Source organism: Capsicum annuum, chromosome 6 (assembly GCF_002878395.1).
Source record: "Capsicum annuum cultivar UCD-10X-F1 chromosome 6, UCD10Xv1.1, whole genome shotgun sequence".
NCBI classification, from domain to species: Eukaryota; Viridiplantae; Streptophyta; class Magnoliopsida; order Solanales; family Solanaceae; genus Capsicum; species Capsicum annuum.
This window is the reverse complement of record NC_061116.1, coordinates 148661384-148683544: the sequence shown is the minus strand read 5'-3', so window position 1 is coordinate 148683544 and position 22161 is coordinate 148661384. Positions and strand designations below refer to the sequence as shown.

The window sequence follows — 22161 nt, the reverse complement described above, 5'->3', positions numbered from 1 at the left end:
AATCTTGAGGGTTGCACCACATAGTGAAGGACCAGGTCCCTTAAAATCACTCATAGGCAAAAACACAGTAAATCAACTAGGAACACAACACAATGCAGGAAATGTAAAGAGCACAGGATTTAATGTGGAAACCTCCTTGCTCAAGGGAGGAAAAACCATGACTTGCCCTCATAATCACTCAAAAGTTCACTATAATTAACCTCTTCATTATAGACTTGAAATTGAACCTAACTCTAGGCTCCTCTTGCTTGTAATAACTTTACTACAAGCTCACCTTGACAACTCTGCCAAGCCTCCCTCAAAACTGATTAACTCTAACATCTATCAAGCTTAGACAACTCTACCTAAGCACTCTCAAAGAAAAAAGAAAAGTGCATTACTCGTATAGACTGAGTAATTTAGTTACAGACTGAAGTTGGACTCAAGAATAGTTCTATTTTAGCATATACAAGAAATGATATCTTGAGCAATATGAATATGAAGTTTTTGCCTTTTTCTCTCTTCAGCTTTTTGATTTACAAAAACTTCTTAATAGAGGAGCATCATTTTTCTTTTATAGTTGAGTGATGATAAGGGTTGAAATGAAATTGGACCAGGTGTCCTAAATAGTACAAGCAACATCTGTGCAGTTTGTTACACAAGAGGACAAAACTGTGCAGATGCATGCCAACTGTACTGTAGCCTTGAACATCCAGGGACCTGGTCCATTGTAGTCATCTACTCATCATCAAAACAAGATATAATGATCTCCCTGGGTTAGGTAGCCGCACTATTTGGGGGGCAGTTTCTTGCCTCTATGTTACGCATTCTTTGGGCTTGGATTTTGCCTCAGAGAATTTTTTTATCATCTTTTACACCCTTCACGTAACATGTGAGAAGCTCTTTTCAGTCAAATGTCGGTGATATAATGGTGTACTTTTGAGCTTGTATTAAATGGCCTGCCAATGGCTTCGTCCGCTTCAAATTCTTTGCAGGAACTCCCATTCTTTGAGAGAAATGGAACTATTATAGTAAGTCTCTCTTTTGAATTTTTTATAGCAACACCTTGCCTTTTTCTCATGCCCTTATCTTGTTACAGCCTAGAGGTGGGCCCCTCCTCTAATGGACATTCACCATTGGGCGCTGAAAATTATTGAGTTGGTCTGGTAAAAAATGCACACTTGGGAACACATCTCCACAAAAAGGAGTGGATCTGCAAAGACCATGGTATTTGCTTTTCCTAACCTTGCACCTTGCAGACACCTTTCTTGTGTTAATAATTTCCCTTTTCTTTAGGGATTAAGGTTGGCATTGTTGAGTTACATTTGTACAACTTCCTGTTAACTCTTAAGAGGTTTTCTCATTTCCTTGTGCATCAGCTCGTGGTAGCCGAGTGACTCCCAAGACCACCCCTCAACCAACCAAAAAAAGGATTCGAGGTCCACACTATCAGGCAAGAAGTAGAGACTGTGCGAGGTAGCTCCTTTACCTAAAAGGAATAAGCCCTAGACATATATATTTGATGCTACTATAACAGAGGTCCAACCTTTAGCATCTCACCTATATATGTTCGGAGGTAATCTATCACATGAAAACAAGATTGACAAATTGGTCTGCGATAATTTAACTATACATATAGTCCCTGGTTCTCCTATAAAAAGGGACCATCTACGAGATCCATATCCTCATTTGGTTGATCTTTTTCCTGTAGAGGTGCTAGGGATCCTGTCACCCATTAGGAATTGAGCTCTTTTTAAAGTCTCTTTCAAGACTATCTCGCGAGTAAGTCGTCTAAGAAATCCTCCTTATGAATTTGTTTCCCTTTCCGACCTTCTCTCTTTTTTATTTTGAGCATGACGTGGTTATCTTATTTTTTGTGAACAATCTTACAAGAAGAAAAGGAACCGAAGGTATGAAAAGTGGAGATCGTTGCAGCCCTAAAAGAAAAGTACGTAGCTTGGCGGACCTTTCTTTTACAGACAAGGAGGCTCAGACACACGTAAACCTTAAGGTAAAAAATCTTGCCAATAATGTTAAGGGTGTAAAATCAAGGGTTGATCAGTCCCTTCAAGATTTTATACAACTACAATCTTTTTGAAGGAGAAAGCTGCCGAAGCCACGATCGCTCGAGCTAAAGCAGAATTCCTGACAGGGGAGGTCAGCTCTCTTGGTTGGTTCAGTGATGACTTTTATTAGAAATAAATAAAGTATATGTATCTCAAGTGGTAGCTAAGGAAGAGTCAAGCTCCACGCTTGTCCGTGAGGGATTATGTTTTGAGAGCTAGCTGAGGTAAAATTTGTGTAGAGAAGTTGAGTGTTCTTGAGAAAGTTTTAGCTAAGCCCCTCTCAATTGATTAAGAATTTAGAGCGACTAGAGCAGCCGTTCAAGAGAATCCACGCCCATTTTATGACACCACCGAGGTTGCTTTTCCCAAGATGACTCATCATCAAGTAGCAATTCCAAAGATGCTCCTAACTCTGAAGTCAGGCTCCGCTGAACCCCTGCAGCTTCTTCTAATATTTTCCTTGTTTTTCCTTGAATTTGACCCTTCTTACGTTGTACTCTTATTTACTTTATTTTGAGACTTCTTTGTGATGGATATATGTGTTTTTATTCCAGCTATATTTTTTTTTTATATATGCATGATAATAATGAACATTGTTGTTGTATGACATGCTTGTTCATTTTGATAGCTTGTTGGATTCTCTTACTTTTTTAAGTCTCATATTTGATGGTTGGCTGTGGATGTTAACGGTCTTTGTTATAGTGATCCCACCAAATCCATAATCTTTTTGGGAGGTTGGGCTCTATGCTAGAAGAGCATAATGTGCCGTAGCACCGAACGGCTAAGCTTTGGATGCCTCACTATCCATATTAGATTAATTTATAGGTACATTATTCATTTAAGCATTATTCATATGGGCTTGTAGTAGTCGACACCTTTTTTGGTGCAGTCTTTAGTTTCTTGCCATTTCTACAAGTGACGACGTCTTTCGGTTACTTTGAATATCAAATTTTCTTCTTGTGGTTTATTCGTGATACGAGTGAAAAAGGAAATAAGTTTTTACTCAATCACGCTTAGAATTTTTCTTTACAAAAAATAAAGTAAACCCAAAGCCTTCCGCCGCTTGCAATGGCGTTCCCAACCACGTGAGACACTCTCTGTTGTATATTTGATTTGAGAAATATGCCTCTAGGGCCCTTCGACTTCTACCTCATAGTAAACCTTACAGACTAAAAAACCCTTTCGAGGAAAAAAAGAGATTAGTCAAAGGGAAAAAATGTAGGTCATTGGTGAGAGCATCATGATAAGAAATAACACCTTTTCACAAGGCACACATTCTAATTGTTGTATAACCAATTACCTTGTCAAATAGTTGATAGGACCCCTTTCCAGTGATGCCAATTATAAAGTACGACTTTTTCCATTCAATGCCTAGATTTTCTTCGTTTGGGTTACACGTGGTCAAGGCGACCTTTGTTAATACCAAGTACCCAATGTTAAAGTGTCAAATCTTGGTTTTGCGATTGTAGTACCTTTCCATCCTCTATATTTGCGCCATCATTCGTATGTGGTTGACCTTTCGTCGTCCCTCCCAGAGGTCAAAATTTTATTTGAGATCTTTATTATTGGATTCCTCAATGACTTTATCGATGGTTCAGCTCGCCTACCTCCAATGATATTAGTACCTCCGCCTTATATACCAGTGAAAAAAGGTCTCTTCTATGCTAGACATACGGTAATGTGCTGTGCCCATAATACTTCCATCAACTCTCATCCTAGCAACCTTTGGTACTGATATCGCTCAAACTATACCCTCCAAGAAGATACAATACGGTCACTGTCAAATATAGTAACCTAGCTAGGCTGGGGTCAATCTCACGTGGAATAGGTCAAATCTGTTTCTCAAACTTGCTAAAGTAGCCAGAAGTGAAGGAAAGTAAAGGGGGGAGGGAGTTTGTAGTAAACAGTAAAAGTAACAAATTGTGAATGCTTTTAGTTGTAAACAATCTGAGATGACCACTAGGACTGTGTTCCCCTTAGCGTCCTAACTCAGTAGGTTTCTCGTGATCAATCCAACTATCTTACCACTTCCTATGCAGAATCTCAAGCTAGGTATTACGAACCGTCTTGTGAACCCGTAGGTAAATCTCACCCTTCACCTTGTGAGTTTTCGGATGTCGCCTTACCGACCCTTGTCTTTGGTCCCTGTTTAACTATAACCTTGTGGGTGTCAAGTTATTGGACGAGGGTTGATAACCTCAAATCACTGTTGTGATCTCTTTTTCCCAATCTCGATCTCTCTTGTAAAGACGATCTCGAATATAGGCAAGTTCTTAGAGTTAGCCACCATGAAGAAATCAATTGAACTAAAGAAGATCACAATGCAAGTGTAAACAATGATCTAGAAGAATCTCACCTTTCCCCTACTTCTTTATTCAGCCAGGGTTTCCACTACCCTAGCTAAGGGAATTAGTTACTCATAGTTGCAAAACAAACCATGGAATTGAATAAATAAAGCATCAAATCAATCCCACAACAATTAACGAAGAAAATCTAAAGTCCCAAATTTATTACTCAACAAAAAACCAAGAATAAGTGGATTCCAAAATCAAAAGTCAATCTTGAAATCAATATATGTTTATAAGAGTATAAAGTGAGTAAAAAGGCATAAACTAACTAAAAAAACTCAAAGGAGTATTTATAGATTACATAAAAACCCTACAAATATAAACCAAAATGATTTGGGAAACTTTGGGTCGGCTGTCACTTACCTCAGGTAAGTGACCTTCGTAGGTGGCACTTACTTCAGGTAAGTGACCCATAGTTGGTAGCAGAAAATTTCTAAAACTTCAGTTTCTCTGAACTTTGGTCTTCTGACACCTACCCTCTGTCACCTATCCCAGGTACGTGCCAATGTAGGTAGCCCAAATTTTAGCTTTCAACTTCTTTTCTCCTGTTTATGTCTCAAAACCTAATTTTCTGAAAAATAGACACAAAAACATCATATCCACCAAAGTAGACCGAAGCACTTGTATATTTCTTGATTTTAAGAATCAAAAGTGCCACTAAATTATGACACATCAATACCCTCAACTTAGAATGTTTGCATGTCCTCAGGCAACAAAATACAATCAAAACACAACAACGATGCTTAACCAAGAGAAATCTAAGATACCTACGACAATCAATTTCAATTTAAGCTTAAGAATATCCACCCTCTCCTATTTTGACTTTTCAAAACCAATTGTGTGACTAATGCAGCCCAATAATGTGACACAAGGAAATCAAGCTATGGCATTATGATAGCAATACATAATCATGCATATGTATAAGTTACACTACCAAAATTGATAAGCAGCTAGCAACACAACCCATGCACCCTGACAACAAAGATGTCCCACTCACTCAATATCATAATTCATGCTAATATGGGGACGATCATGAGACACTCACACTCTTAAAGAAGTTCCAACAATGTGCATAGAATGCCATAGGCTTTTCCTTATTTTCTCTATGTTAGTTTTCATACAATTGGGTTAGGATCACTATAGGACTTTACTTGGCTTGTAATGTAGGCTTCGGGGTTTATATGGTACATTTGGAAATTTTGTGACTAAGCCTCTGTGGCACTACAATTTACGTAAGGGGTCTACTTATCAACCAACTTTTCTTTTATTTCGCCCTTATTTCTTCTTTTTTATTCTTTTATTGTTCATTCACGTTGGGTGCGGTTTCTCATATTCCTTCTTTTCCCCATTTCTTTTTTATTTTCCTTTTCTATTTTTGTTACTCTTTTACCACACCCAGCCTTACTTTTTTTTTCTCTTATTTACACCCTTCTTCATGCTAACTTTTAATCACATACCCCTATGATAGCCACCTTCAACTTAGGCAATTTGCCTGAGTTGAGGTGCACAATGTCCAAGGAGGACCAGGGCCAAAATAGGTTTATTGTGATTCAAATAGGTAGGTGAAACATAAAACAAGAAAAAGAGACTATATAGGCTCACAATAGAGATCAAGGGATAATTATTCTTTAGGCTAAAAGTAGACTAATTCAAGAACGACCTATGCTCCTTTCCTAATCGACTATCCTAAAACCAAGGCAAGACTAACCGGAAAAGTTCTAGATGCAACACACAATGGGAACAAAATAGGCATCTCACACATACATGGCACAGGGTTTCATCATAAACTACTACCTATCCGGTTCATGCAAATGCTAACTATGATTATTATTTCCCAAATCCTAATGCCATAATCATATTCATAGTGGTCACATAAATAAAAAAAAATTTGGAGTGGGTATCACTTTCTCAAACACATTTTAGCACAATCGAAACAAAATACATCAACTGCCCTTAGGTCCTTATTTTACTCCTAGGTCCTTATTTTACTCCTAGTCAAACAAAAACAACTTAAAACAATATGAAATACGACACAATACGTCCTAAATATGCCAGATCTACTAAGAATAAACTTCGAGGAAAAGAGATACATTAATAAAAACCCCAAAAGGACATATAGACCCACAAGTAGCTCCACCCCCATCAAATATTCATGCATTGTCCCCAATGCATTAAACCGCTACAAAACGAGAGAGTTAGGAACATACCTACAACACGTTAGGTGCGTAGATCTAACATCAATCACACTAACACAAATTAACGCAAATACATCAATAACATAATGATACAATCCAACCCCGAGCCTTGTCATAATGGGCATCCCAAGTCCAACCAAGAACGGGGACCTCCCCATGTTACCTAACCAAACCACCTATATCCAGCCTCAGATGGGCTGAATTTTGAACATATAACAAGAGAGTGTTATTGTTTGTACTAAGACTCTAGGATACGGAATACCAAAACATAATATGATAATCAATCCCATAATGTAATAAGATGGAACAACTACCAATATCATCCAGTGATGTCAGCCCACTGGATTATTCCAATGCCAAGGACGACACCCATACCAATCCTGCCCATACCAACCGCCAAAAGTACCACAAATCCTCTATCTAAAAGAGTAAATAAATTTGGTTGGGCCATGCCCCCAACCATGGCCAAAACTAATATCCAAAGTAAACAAAAGTGTTTAAAGAAATCCATAACATGAAATCATGCCTTCTGAAAGGATGAAAGCTCACCACTTCTGTCCAAATGCTGATACCAAATTCGCGTGCTAAATAGGAGGAGTACAATGGTCGGTTCCTGCATAGTGTGGGTATATAACTACCAGTAAACAGGGTTAGCAAGTGACCGCTAGCATGAATCTCAGGATAAGGATAAAATAATGCCAATTATAAAACCAAGTAAAACCATCCATAATGCATACAACCATACACATATAAGTGCCTAGAAAGGAAACCGAGTTTAGCATGCATTTAAAATCTTTACCTGGGCTGTGTAGCTTTCCTGTCCTAACCACCCACGGGCCATATGGGTTCAGCTCCCCCTGCTGAAGGGCCCCTAGTGTGTGTAGCAACACAACTAGGGAATATCCCATGGGATGACTAGTACATCTCCTAATATAAAATGTGACACATGCATATGGTCATCAAAACCCCTCATATTGGTAAATATGGTTTTTTGGTTTGGGCCCCCCCGGGATTTCCAACTTTCATGGCTTAGCTATACACTCCACCATTAATGCCCAATTAAAATAAGTTTTCAAATAACCAAATAATTTATTAACCAAAGAAAATTTTAGTGGTATCGTCATACCACCCCTTACTTGCAAGTAATATCCATAGCCAAACTATTTAGGTTAAGGAGACCTTAGGTGCCCTTCCAATTACCATATTAAATCCACCTGCTAGACTTCCATGTTCTCCACAAGCATAACCATTTAGCCTTTAGCATTTTCAAACCATTTCAACAATGCATAAATCCTTTATCCAGTTTAAAACATGTAAGAGTTCAATTAAAAAAAGTCAATGCAATGAACATTTCTTTATAAGCATTTTATCAAACACCTTGGGGGCATAATATAACCAAAACCAATTGCAAAGACCATTAAACCATTACCATGCAATAAAATTGTCCAAATCCATAATTAATGCATATAAAAGCATAATTAAAACCATAGAAAACCATAACCAAGCATTCAATATCAAAACCCCCAAATAATAGTTGAAAACCATAATCATGAAATAATAAAACCGTGAAATCAATAATATAAACCATGCTTTTTGTTGAAATTACAATAACGGAAGAGAATCATGCCTTATACCAAATAATTAATGGAAATAAATCACCAAGACAAGCCCCAAAGCAATCCATAAGATAAAACCCTAACCTTCTTGTTCCAAAAGCTCATGAGAGAATTATGAGATGTTTAGGAATAGTTTCTAAGTGTTTATGAATAGAATAAAAGGGTAAATAACCTCCTAAGTATATTAGAAGTTGTGGGTCCTAGTTAGGGTAAGTAGGAAAATATCCAGAATACCCCCACTTAAATCCCTTAAAAACTTATCATAGGGATACGACTAACCCATATGAGTCGTACCCTTCTATACGCTTGGTATCCACCACTCGTATCTAAGCCTCAACTCTTGGATCAAACACTGTCCAGTATATGACTTATCTAACCAAGTCATAACCACAGCATATGATCCATACCTATAACCCGTATCCCTGGCAGAATAATATACCACGAGGATCAAGCACTGCTCACCATACGAGTCCTTGATACGACTCTTACTAAGCCTTCAAGACTCATATTCCTAAGTCATACCCATTCTAGTGACCAAAATCATCCCACCAATTAACAATGGTCAGCATACGACAGGACCATACCACTCGTACGCCAGCATACAGATCATACCTATGAGTTGTATTGGGTCTGGAGAAGGGATTTCCAAGAAAATTTCTAAGGGTCAAAACCCAAGATATTTCAGCCTCCCCCACTAGGAACATTCATCCCCGAATAATAGACAAGGTTGGGGTAACCACACATAGAGTCATTTTCATTATCAAACATCCCTTCAACAAAGTTTGAAAACAAAGAGGCAAAGAGGTTAATCTTTCCTTTAACAGTAACAACATACCTAGTGTATTCCCACCTAGTGGGGCCTGGGGAAGGTAGAGTATACAAAGACCATATCACTACCTCAGGAGAAGAAGAGAGGCTATTTCCAATAGACCTCCGGCTTAGGACCGATAATAGTATAACAAACACAAAAGATAAGTGTATATAAACTAGTACGGTACGCAAGATAAACTAACTGTATAACAAACACAAAAGATAAATTCATATAAATTAGTATGGTATGCAAAATAAACTAACACCGCTAGCCACGAACAAGAAACTCCAAACACAGAGGAGCTCTCCCCTACTATTACCGGTACACTCCCACCCCCTAACCCTTTTCCCTAATCCGCATCCTCCACACCTTCCTATCAAGGGTTATATCCTTCATAAGCTGTAACTACTATATATCATGCCTAATCACCTCCCTTCAATATTTCTTCGATGTATCTCTACTCTGCCTAAAACCATCTATAGCCGGTATCTCACACCTCTGCACTGGAGCATCAGAGTCCCTCCTCATCACATGCCCAAACCAACGTAACCTCACTTCAAACTTAGAAAATAAAGATGTGTTCAAGATATATACCTTCCGTACGAATCGCAGGAGTAGAAAACAAATGCGGAAACTTGGACTTCATATCCTCTTCTACTTCCAAAGTAGCTTCTTTCACCTTATGGTTCTGCCCTAGAACCTTAACCGAAGCCATATCCTTGGTCTGCAACTGGCAAAATTTCCTATCTAATATCTCAACCAGGACCTCTTCACATGATAGAGAATCCGAAATACCCAATCCTTCCAAAGAAATAACCGAAGAAGGTTCACTAAGACACTTTCTCAATATAGAAACATGAAAGACTAGATAAACCAAACTTAAGTTAGATGGCATGTATAACTCATAAGTAACATTGCCAACTCTTGCAAAATCACATAAGGACCAATGAACCGAGGACTGAGTTTCCTCTTTTTGCCAAACCGCACCATTCCCTTTATGGGAGACACCTTAAGGAACACCCTATCCCCGACCTCAAACTCTAAATCTCTATACCTAACATCTACATAGGAATTTTGGTGACTTTGTGCAGCTTTAAGACTATCCCGAATGACCTTGACCTTCTCCATCGCCTGATAAACCAAATCCTGACCAAACATGCCTGCTTTCCCAAGCTTAAACCAATCAATATAAGATATACACCTCCTACCATACAATACCTCGAAAGGAGCCATACTAATACTCGAATGATAACTATTATTGTAAGCAAAATCCACCAAAGGTAAATATTCAACCTAATTGCCACCATAGTCAATCAGGCCTGAAGCATATCTTTCAATGTCTGAATAGTTCTCTCCACTTGCCCATTCGACCGTGGATAAAAAATAGTACTCAGACTAACCTTAGTCCCTAATCCTTTCTGAAAAGACCACCAAAAATAAGACGTAAATTGTGTACCATGATCAGAGATAATCGAGAAGGGTACCCCATGTAGCTTTGAAATCTCTTGAATATACAACAGCGCATAATCCTCCATCAAAAAAATAGTCTGCACTGGCAATAAATGTGCAGACTTGGTCATCCTATCCATGATGACCCAAATTGAATAATACTGATTTTGAGATCGAGGAAGAACGGTAACGAAGTCCATATTGATCACTTCCCAGTTCTATTATGGTATTTTAATTTCTTAATACAACCCTCCTGGCCTCATGTGCTCAACCTTAACTAGTTGACACACCATACACTTGGCCACGAAGTCAGCCATATCTCTCTTCATGCCATTCCACCAGTAGATCTCCTTGAGATCATGATATATCTTAGTCGAGTCGGGTTAAACAACATAGGGTGACTCATGCGCCTCAGCTAAAACCCTTTGCTGTAACCCGTCAACATCTGGAACACACAACCTCTCTTGGTAGCATAAAGTACTATTACCACTGATCTCAAACTCCAGTACCTTTTTCCCACCAACATTACCCTTGATTTTCATCAAGATAGGATCAATAACTTGCTTCTCTTTAATATCTGCACCAAGAGATGATCGAACCACATGCACCATCACACCACCATTCTTAGAGTCTAAGAGACGAACTCTAAGATTAGCCAAACGGTGAATATCCTTCGCCAATTCCCGCTTGCCTTCCTCTACATGAGCCAAACTCCCCATGGATAACCTGCTAAGAGCATCAACAACTCCAAATCATGAGTAGGATAATTCCTCTCTTGTACCTTCAACTTCCTGGAAGCATAGGCAATCACCTTCCCATGCTGCATCAAAACACAACCTAGCCCTACCCAAGATGCATCACAATAAACCAAAAACCCATTATTGCCTTCCAGAAAAGTCAGGAATGGAGCCGAAGTCAAATTATCCTTTAACTTCTCAAAACTCCCTTCACAAGTATCCAACCAAGAAAACTTAACCTTTTTTTGAGTCAACTTAGTAAAAGAAGCAGGTATCAAAGAAAAACTTTTCATAAACCTCCTATAATGCCCGACTAAACCTAAGAAGCTCCAAATATTGGATGGAGTTGTGGGCCTAGGCCACCTCTACACCACAACAACCTTTTGCGAAACCACCATGATCCCTTCATTAGAAATAATATAGCCCAAGAAAGTCACTGAGTTCAAACAAAACTCACACTTAGAGAACTTGGCATACAACTGTTGTTCCTTTAAGGTCTGTCTATAACACCACACAGAGGTGATTAGCATAATCCACCACACTCTTCGAATAAACCATAATGTCATCAATAAATACAATGATAAAGTAATCCAAATACTGCCTGAACACCCTGTTCATCAAGTCCATGAATGTTGTCAGAGCATTAGTCAACCCAAATGACATTACCAAGAGCTCAAAATGCCCGTACCGAGTATGAAAAGTTATCTTAGGGATATCCACCTCCCTAATCTTAAGTTGATGGTACCCGAACCGAAGATCTATCTTAGAGAAAAACTTAGCTCCCTGTAACTGGTCAAACAAATCATCTATCTGGGGAAGAGGATACTTGTTCTTGATCATCACCTTGTTCAACTACCTGTACTTAACGCACATCTAAAGGGAACCATCCTTGTTGTGCACAAACAATACCGGTGCACCCCATGGGGAAACTTTAGGATGAATGTTTCCCTTATCCAGAAGATCTTTAAGTTGCTCCTTGAGTTTCCTTAACTCAGCCGGAGCCATTTTATATGGAGGAATAAAAATTAGATGAGTGTCCGAAAGCAAATCAATACCAAATTCTATTTCCCTATCTGGAGGAAAACCGGGAAGATCTTTCAAAAAGACTTCGAAAAACTCATTAATCACAGGGATCGAAGACAAAGAAGGACCTTCTGAGTTAGAATATTTAAATTGGACCAAGTGATAAAGACAACCCTTAGAGATTAACTCCCGAGCTTTAAAATAAGAAATAAACCTCCCCCTAGGAGCTAAGGAACTAACTTCCCATTCCTTAACCGTTTCACCAGGAAACTTAAAGATAACCCTATGGGTCCGACAATCCATACGCGCATAACAAGAATTCAACCAATCATACCTAGAATTATATTAAAATCTACCATATTCAACTCAAATAGATCTGCTAAGGTTTGCTTGCTTCCAATAAATACCACACCACCCCTATAGACTCTCTTAGCAATAACTGAGTCACCTACCAGGGTAGAAACAAAAAAAAACTCCGAGATAACTTCTGGATCAAAACCAAAAAACACTGCCATATATGGAGTCACATAAGAAAGAGTGGACCCCATATCAAGCAAACAATATATGTTATAAGAAAAAAGTTGTAACATACCAGTAACGACATCAAGTGATGCCTCGAATTCTTGTTAGGACGATAAAACATACAACCTGTTCTGACCAATACTAGAACTAGGAGTAGTAACAAAACCAGATGCCACACCACCAGGTGTATGAGCAGAAGATGAAGCCATAAGAATCTTATTCACCCCTATAGCAACCTTATTGACCAAAAATTCCCTGAGTCAATAGCCTACCTGGCCACACGTGAAGAATTTGTCCCTTTCTTCCTCACAATAGCCTTGATGAGGACGACCACAGAATCGACAAGGAGGACACAAAGAAACTGACTAACTTTTACTCGCCTGAGATTGGGCAACCTGTGCTTGAGAATTGTCACCACCTTGATGACGCCTGTCTCTCGACTGATAAGAAAAAATAGCAGAAAAGGAGCCAGAACTCCCTAACTTCTTTTTATACTACTTGCCACCATCTCTACCACCTTGAGACTGAGCACCTCCCTAATTAGAAAACCTGCTCCTTTTTCCCTGCCTATCCCCAAACTCTACCTGTTTTCTCTTCCCATTCTCAACCCACTGCATATGAATAGTCAACCTTGAGATGTCCATATCTTTAATCAGCAAAGAAGTCCTGCTCTTCAAAATCAAATCCCTATTTAACCCAGAAGCAAACTTTCTAATTCTCGACGTCATATTAGCCACCAAATTTAGAGTATACCTTGATAACTAATGGACCTTCAAAGCATATTCCTTTACAGGCATCCTCTCCTTCCTGAGGTTCATAAACTCCTCCATCTTAGCTTCTCTCAGCTCTTAAGGAAAGAATCGATCAAAGAAGGCATTAGAAAAGGCCTCCCATAATCCTTCCTCTTTCATATCACCTCTATCCCTGTCCCACTCCTCATACCACTTATAAGCAATATCTTTGAGTTGATAAGCTATAAAGTTAACCCCCTCTACATTAGTAGCCTGCATCACCCGAAAGATTATTTTTATATAATCCAAAAAGCCCTGTGGATCCTCCTCCACCTTTACCCCATTAAAATTTAGAGGACCCATCTTCATAAATTGACCAACCCTTGTGGCCTCAGCCGACAAAGCACCAGTCGCACCTTGCTCAGCCTGAGCAGCAATCAATTAGGCAATAACATGGATAGATTGATAAAATTCTGCATTCATCATGTTGTCCTGAGGGACCTGAGGGAACTATCTAGAATAGAAGGAACTCCAGCACCATCAAGGATAGGACAATAAGATCGAAGATTTACTCCAGTTATAGGACGTACCCCTTCAATATTATCCCTAGATGGGATGAAAGAATTTCCTTGTGTTCTAAATATTGGAGGCATGATATGAAAGACGAACAAACAAGGATTAGAGGACATTTCAAGCTTAAGGACTCAAGCTTCTAGATAGAATAACAAGAAAGGGAAATATTCTTAAATATCTTGCAGCCTTTCTTTTTTGAGTGTGGCACGCTTCACACCCCTATAAGAGAATCTACTCGACAGGACTTTATCGACTTTTTCTAATACCAACTTGAGATAAACCGACCCCGGGCCTTGTCATAATGGGTATCTCAAGTCCAACCAGGATCTGGGACTGCCCTCTATTACCTAACCCAACCACATATATCCAGCCTGAAATATGCTAAATTTCAAGCATAAAATAAGATGGCGTTATTCTTCTCACCAAGACTCTGGGATAGGGTTACAACCGTGATCGACCCAACTGAGTCCAACCGTACCACACCAATCGCCCAACCATACCATAGACCATAAACCAAAGGGAATAAAAAAACATAATATGATAATTTATCCCAAAATGTAATAGGATGGAACAACCAATAATATTGTCCAATGATGTTAGGCTATCAGCTTATTCCAATACTAAGGGCGGCACCCATTCTGATCTTGCCATACCAACCCCTAGAAGTACCACAAAGCCTTTATCTAATAGATTAAACAAATTCGGTTGGGGCATGCCCCCTACTATGGCCAAACCCGATATCCAAAGTAAAAGAAAAGTGTCTAAAGAAATTCATAACATGAAATAATGCCTTACAAAAGGATGGAAGCTCACCACTTCAGTACGAATGCCGATATCAAATCTGCGTGCTAAACAGAAAGAGTAGAATGGCTGGTTCCTATACAATATCGATATACAACTACCAGAAGACAGGGTTAGCGAGTGACCGTTAGCATAAATCTCAAGATAAGGATAAAATAATACCAGTTATAAAACAAAGTAAAACCATCCATAATGCATACAACCATACATATATAAGTATCAGGAATGGGAATTGGGTTTAGCATGCATTTAAAACTATTACCTGGGTTGTGTAGCTTTGTCATCCTAACCACCCATGGGCCATATGGGTTCAGCTCCTCCTCCTGAAAGGGTCCTAGTGTGTGTAGCCACACTATCAGGGAATATCCCATGGGATGACTAGTACATTCCGTAATATAAAATATGACACACGCACATGGTCATCAAGACCCCTCATATTAATAAATATAAGTTTCTGGTTTGGCTCCTTCTGGGACCGCCACTTTTTACAGCTTAGATATACACCCCACCATTAATGCCTAATTAAAATTAGTTTCCAAATCACCAAACAATTTATTAACCAAGGCCAATATTAGTGGTATTATCATACCACCCTTTACTTGCAAGTAATATCCATAGACAAACTATTTAGGTTAAGGGGGCCTAAGGTGCCCTTCCAATTACCATATTAAATCCACCTGCGAGACTTCCATGTTCTCCACAAGTATAAACATTTAACCTTTAGCCTTTTCAAGCCATTTAAACCAGGCATAAATCCTTTATCCAGCTTAAAACATGCAAGAGTTCCATTAAAATAAGTCAATACAATGAATATATCTTTATAAGCATTTTATCAAACTCCTTAGGGGCATGATATAACCAAAACCAATTCCAAAGACCATTAAACCATTACCATACAATACAATTGTCCAAATCCACCATTAATGCATATAAAAGCATAATTAAAACCATAGGAAACCAAAAACAAGCATTCAATATCAAAACCCCCAAATAATAGTTGAAAACTATAATCATAAAATAGTAAAACCATGAAATCAATCATATAAACCATGCATTTGGTTGAAATTATAATAAGGGGAGAGAATCATGCCTTATACTGAAGAATTAATGGAAAAAAATCACCAAGACAAGCCCCAAAGTAATTGACAAGATAATACCTTAGCCTTCTTGCCCCAAAAGCTTTTAAGTTAATTATGAGATATTTTGGAATAGTTTCTAAGTGTTAATGAAATGAATAATTGGGTAAATAACCTCTTAAGTGTATTAGAAGTCTTGGGTCCTAGTTAGGGTAAGTAAGTAAATGTCCAGAATACCCCCACTTAAATTTCTTAAAAACCCATCACAGGGGTATGAATGACCCATATAAGTCGTACCCTTCTATACGATTGGTATCCACTACTCGTATCCAAGCCTCAACCCTAAGATCAAACACTATCCAGTATACAACTCATCCAACCAAGTCGTAACCATAACATACGATCTGTACCCAAAACCCGTATTCCTGACAAAATAAAATACCAAAAAGATCAAACACTGCCCAATAGATGAGTACTTGATACGACTCATACCAAGCCCTTACGAGTTATACCCCTAAGTTGTACCCATTCCAGTGACTTAAGCCATCCCACCAACTAGCACTGGTTAGCATACGATAAGACCATACCACTCGTACCCTAGCATACGGCTCATACCCGTGAGTCGTATTGGGTCCGGAGAACAAATTTCCAGGAAATTTTCTAAGGGTCAAAATCTAGGATGTTTTACACAATACCTTAGGTTGCCTCTAAAGTAATGCCTAATTTAATGTCGCGGCATGATGAGAGTAGCTTGATTACTCAAAATTTCTTAAGGTAGATAAAAGCTTGGCCTACAAGGTCATCATCATAATTTATCAGCAAGACCACCCTCATGTCAGTCGGCTAATTCATGGTCCTACAAACACTGAAAATGACTTTATTATCATCCAGTCTGAACTTAAGCTCACCCTTCTCCATATCCATCAATGCCCCCTTTAAAAAAAGGGGTTTCCCCAAGATTATAGGCATCTCAAAGTCAACTTCACAATCCACGACAACAAAGTCATCTAGAAAGATGAAGTTATCCACCTTAAGTAAAACATCATACGATATGCCCATAGGATTTTTCACCATCCAATATGCCATCAATAAATGTATAGTCATTGGTTCTAAAGGTCTTAATCCTAAATATTTGAACACTGCCAGTGATATCAAGTTAATGCTGGCACCCACATCACATAGAACTCTGGAAAATCTAGATGTCCCAATGGAGCAAGAAATCTTAAAAGCTTCGGGATCACCTTTATTTTATACCAGAGATCCAGATGTAATTGCACTACAATGATACAACCAACCAATGTCCTCATAACTAATAACTCTCTTCTTTGTCACTAAATCTTTCATAAATTTCGCGTACCTAGGCATCTGCTTAAGAGCTTTAAGAAGAGAGATACTAAAACTCAACTCTTTCAACATAGTAATGAACTTTTTATAAATCTTTTATTCTTTATTTTGGTTCAACCTCTGAGGAAAAAGATAGGGAGGTAGTGGAATTGTCTTTACTACTGGCTCATCTGCATTCTCCTTTCCTCTATCCTTCTCAACACGCTTGTCAAAACCTGTTGATTTTTATGATGACCCACCACTAGTCACCAACTTTTTAGATTCCAATTTAGGCACCTCATTAATATCAACCACATCTTTTATTGGCTCATCAACTATAGGAATAAGGGGATCAATAGTAGACTTACCACTTCGAGTGGTGATGTCTAGATAGTAGCATCATTCTTTAGATTTTACACAGTGTCGCGTGGAAGAGTGCCCGGTTGGCATTAATTCAACGTGGCTGAAATTTGGCCAAATTACTCTTAGAGTTGCTTGATTGTAGTCACATATGAATTCTACTTTCTGGGTCAAACCTAAAATATCTGTCTTAATGTCCTTAAGGTAACTTTCTTGACTTTCCCGACCCTTTACCATTATTGACGACATAGCCTCTATTCTAGAATCAATATCTCACATAAACACCACTCTTCTCCTTATAGTCATCCTTACACCTCTAGTCACCATCTCTTTTTCTGCTCTAATCCCTGTATCTATCCCTATAGTAGTTCCAACCTTTGTTCCCTTGCCTTGATCTTAGGTATTCTTGAGTAGATGATTGTCCCTTGGCTCGAAAACCCACTAACTCTCTACCTAGATATTTTGATTATTCATCAATATGAAAATCATATGACCTAGAAACCTTACCCTGTGCGTCCATGGAATTTATTTTCTCAAAATTTATCATTGCAAATCACTTCGTGAGTAACCCAAACTCCATCCTCAGTTGTGCAACCTCTTAAGCCATTGAATTATCTACCATTGTAGGATCATAGAAAGCATATATGGCATAAGTATCGAGACCTATTTCTGCCTTCCTAGTATGCCACCCACAGTTGTTAAGAGAGATCCCATCTAATATATTTGCTACTGCTTCCCCACAAAGGTTTATGAATTCTCCACCAGTAATAGTATTTGAAATAACTCTGGAAATAGTATTCAGGGAATGATAGAAAATCTCCAAAAAAATTCTCTCTAAAATTTTGTGATTAGGCACCATTATTAATTTCTTCTTAAACTGAAACCAGGCATCATACATTGATTCAGAATGCAATTTCTTGAAATTATAGATCTTATTCTTTAACTGTAGTATTCTAGACAGAGGGAAGAATCAGTCTAAAATTGCTTCCACCACTTGATACAAGTAGTAATGGACCCACGAGGTAGTTCTCCTAACCACTATGTAGCTTCACCAGTTAGAAAGAATGGCAATATAAGTTTGAGAGCTTCCTGATCCACCCTAGCTACAGTGTATGAATTTTAAATCTCGACAAAAACTATGAGGTGCATGTTTTCATCATTAGTCAATAAGCTAATAAACACAACTTTTCAAATTCAACAAATGAATCACAGAACTAGTAATATCAAACTTCTTCTCCTTAGGTAATGTAAGAGGAATGATAGCTCCTATCTTAATAGGCTCTACATAACCCAAGTCTTCATCTGGATCTTCATATGCTTACAAATACTGGAAAGATAGGGGTACTGGAGCTTTATCTCTTCTACCTTTATCGAATTCTACTCGACCATCAACAACTAGTCTCTATATTGTTCTCTCTGCCTCTTAAGCTACATGTTGGGCAGCCTCATTATCCCTTCTCTGTTATTTCTCTATTAGTAACCATGAAGTGGTTTTCTTTACTATTTTTTTAGGAGATGGGAGAGGCAAGTCTTGTGGATTATCTTAAGGTATCTCATGATGAGCTTCACGATCGTGCTGTGGCATCCTATGATTCTATTGTAGGATTCTTTCTAGTTCTAGATCAAATGGGATCAAGGGTTGCCTTGACTTCTAGTATTAGGCATACACTAGTGTACGTCCCGAGAAAAATAGAAAAGTAAAAACAGAAAACCTCAACAACTCCAATCAACCAATCCGTCATCGTAATCCCCGACAATTATGCCAAAGTTTGATATCGCCCAAATTATACCCACCAAGAAGGTATAATGCGGTCATTGTCAAATTATAGTAACCTAACTAGGTTGGGGTCAATCTCACGAGGAATAATTTGAATCTATTTTTTGAACTTAGTAACGGGAAGTGCAGAAAAGTAAATGGGGAAAATTTGTAGTAAACAGTAAAAGTAACAAATTGTGAATGCTTTTAATTGTAAACAATCTGAGATGAACACTGGGACCATGTTCCCCTGGCATTCTAAGTTAACAGGTTTCTCATGGTCAATCCAACTATCTCACCACTACATATGCAGAATCTGATAAGCTAGGTATTACCAACTATCTCATGAATGTGTAGGTAAATCTACCTTTCACCTTATAAGTCTTAAGGTATTTCCTTACTGGCCATTATCTCTGATCCTAGTTTATTATTACCTTATGGGTATCAAGTTATTAGATGAGGGTTGATTGCCTCAAATCATAATTGTAATTCCCTTTTTCCAATCTCAATCTCTCTTGTAAAGAGGATCTTGAATACATGCATGTTCTTAGAGTTGGACGCCACTAAGAAAGCAATTAAATTAAAAAAATATCACAATGCAAGGGTAAATAATGATCTAGAAGAATCCCACCCTTCCCCTACTTTATTATTCTGCCAGGTTCCTCACAACCCTAGCTAAGAGAATTAGCCACTCATAGTTGCAAAATAATCCTAGAAATTCAATAAAGAAAGTATAGGATTAATCTCACAATAATTAACAAAGAAACCCAAAGTCTCAAATTTATTAGTCAACCAAAAACCAAGAAAAAATGATTCCAAGATCAAAAGTCAATCTTGAAATCAATATATATTTGTAAGAGTATAAAATGTGTAAAAAGGCATAAACTAACTAAAAACCCTTAAAGAAGTATTTAAAGGTTACATAAAATCCTCAAAATCTAAACCAAAATAATCCAAGAAACTTTGGGTCGACTATCACTTACCTCAGGTAAGTGATCATCGTAGGTGGAACTTACTTCAAGTAAGTGACCCATCGTAGGTAGCAGAAAATTTCTAAAACTTTAGTTTCTCTAAACTTTGGTCTTCCGACACCTATGCCCTGTCACCTCCGCCAAGTAGGTGGGACCTACACAAGGTAGGTGCCAACGTAGGTTGCCCAAATTTCATCTTTCAACTTCTTTTCTTCTGTTTAGATCTCAAAACCTAATTTTCTACAAAATAGGTACAAAAACACATGATATCCACCAAAGTAGACCAAAGTACTTTCATTTTTATAGATTTTAAGCATCGAAAGTGTCACGAAACCAATGCACATCAGGTGCTTCCCAACTTCTTCTTTGAACTGAGTATGACGATTTTGTTTGTTGACTCTGCTTAGTCATTCACATCATGGTGATAGGTCGCCAAATTTATGTGTATTAGCTTTGTTCCTAATAGGAACTCAATCGCCTGTTCTCCCACGAACTGAGTCCCATTATCACATGCGATTCTTTAGGTATCCCGAATCTATAAATTATGTGATCCCAAATAAAGCTTATGACCTAAAGCTCCCAATTTGCTTAAATTCGTTGGCCTCAACCCATTTGGTGAAGTAGTCTGTCATCACCAGTAAAATATTGACTCTTCGAGCGCATCGGCAGAGGCCCTATGATGTCCATGCCTTACTTCATGAAAGGCCAAGGGCTGTGATGACATACATTGTTTCCCTCAGCTGGTGGAGCTAGTGGGCAAACCGCTAGCATTTATCATAATTTTTGACGAATTCCTTGGTGTCATTATCCATAGTGGGCTAATAGTATGCTGCACCTGTACTATCTTCTCCATGAGCAAATTTCTACCAGGGTGATTTTTTGCATGTCCCTTCATGGACCTTCCCCAGGACCTAGACATTTTTCGATCAGTCCTCTATAGGATCTTCGATAAAGGTCTCACTCCAACAGATAATATCTCGCTTCCTTGGACCTAAGCACCTGAGACACTTTAGCGTCAATGGACACTATACCATTCTTTAGATATTTTTTGAGGTTGCTTCTCTAGTCCTACATGAGCCTAATATGATTTACTTCACCTTGCTCTGGGGACTTTAGTGTTGAGTACATTAACTGTACTACGAACACCTTTGCAAAATCATCCTCTTTGGTTACCGACCCTATATAGCCATCACATCTATATTTCTATTCTCCTCATAGGATATGCTCCAATCTTCATTTCTTAAAAAGAGATAGATGACTATGCACCTTAGCAGTGGACCTCATTACCCACTAATCCTTTGTGTCAAAATCTACCTTTATCTGATCCATGACTTATTAAGAATCCCAGAGAATGTATAATGCCTTTGCTCCTAAGATTTGTGCCAAGCCTAAACCAGTAAGAAGGGCCTTATACTCGACCTCATTGTTAGTAAGCAAAAAACAGCTAATTGTCTTCCTCTACTCCTCCCCCTTAGGGGTTACTAAGATAATGCCAGGCCCGTGATCTTTTCATTAGATGCATCACAAATATACAGGGTCTACGTCTTGGGTAGGTGCCTTATATTTAAGATTGCCTATTTTTTGACCTAAAGGGTCATATCTGGGTTGCAATCAACCACAAAATAATTCTTAGGACTTGATACTTATACTCGATGTCGAACTTACTTAACTCGACTATCCACTTGCTATTCTTTCTGATAGTTCCAGTTTGTGGAACACATTTTAGAGTGGATATGTCATGACTACTGTTATACAGTGACATTAAAATACATCGACAATTTGTAGCCGACCTCCACAAGAGCAGAGTGAGCTTTTCCAAATATT

At 38.3% G+C, this 22161-nt stretch overlaps 1 long non-coding RNA gene across 2 annotated transcripts; it reads left to right on the top strand.

Moving 5' to 3' along the window:
• Nucleotides 1-480: 480 nt before the first annotated feature.
• Nucleotides 481-2581, top strand: LOC107874962. Of its 2 annotated transcripts, XR_007057221.1 has the most exons (5): nt 483-1010; nt 1079-1555; nt 1691-1761; nt 1873-1990; nt 2080-2581. It is a non-coding gene; the product is annotated as an uncharacterized LOC107874962 (long non-coding RNA). The 2 variants fall into 2 exon arrangements; XR_001675664.2 differs by having other exon boundaries at nt 481-1010; nt 1079-1761.
• The last annotated feature ends 19580 nt before the right edge of the window (nt 2582-22161 follow it).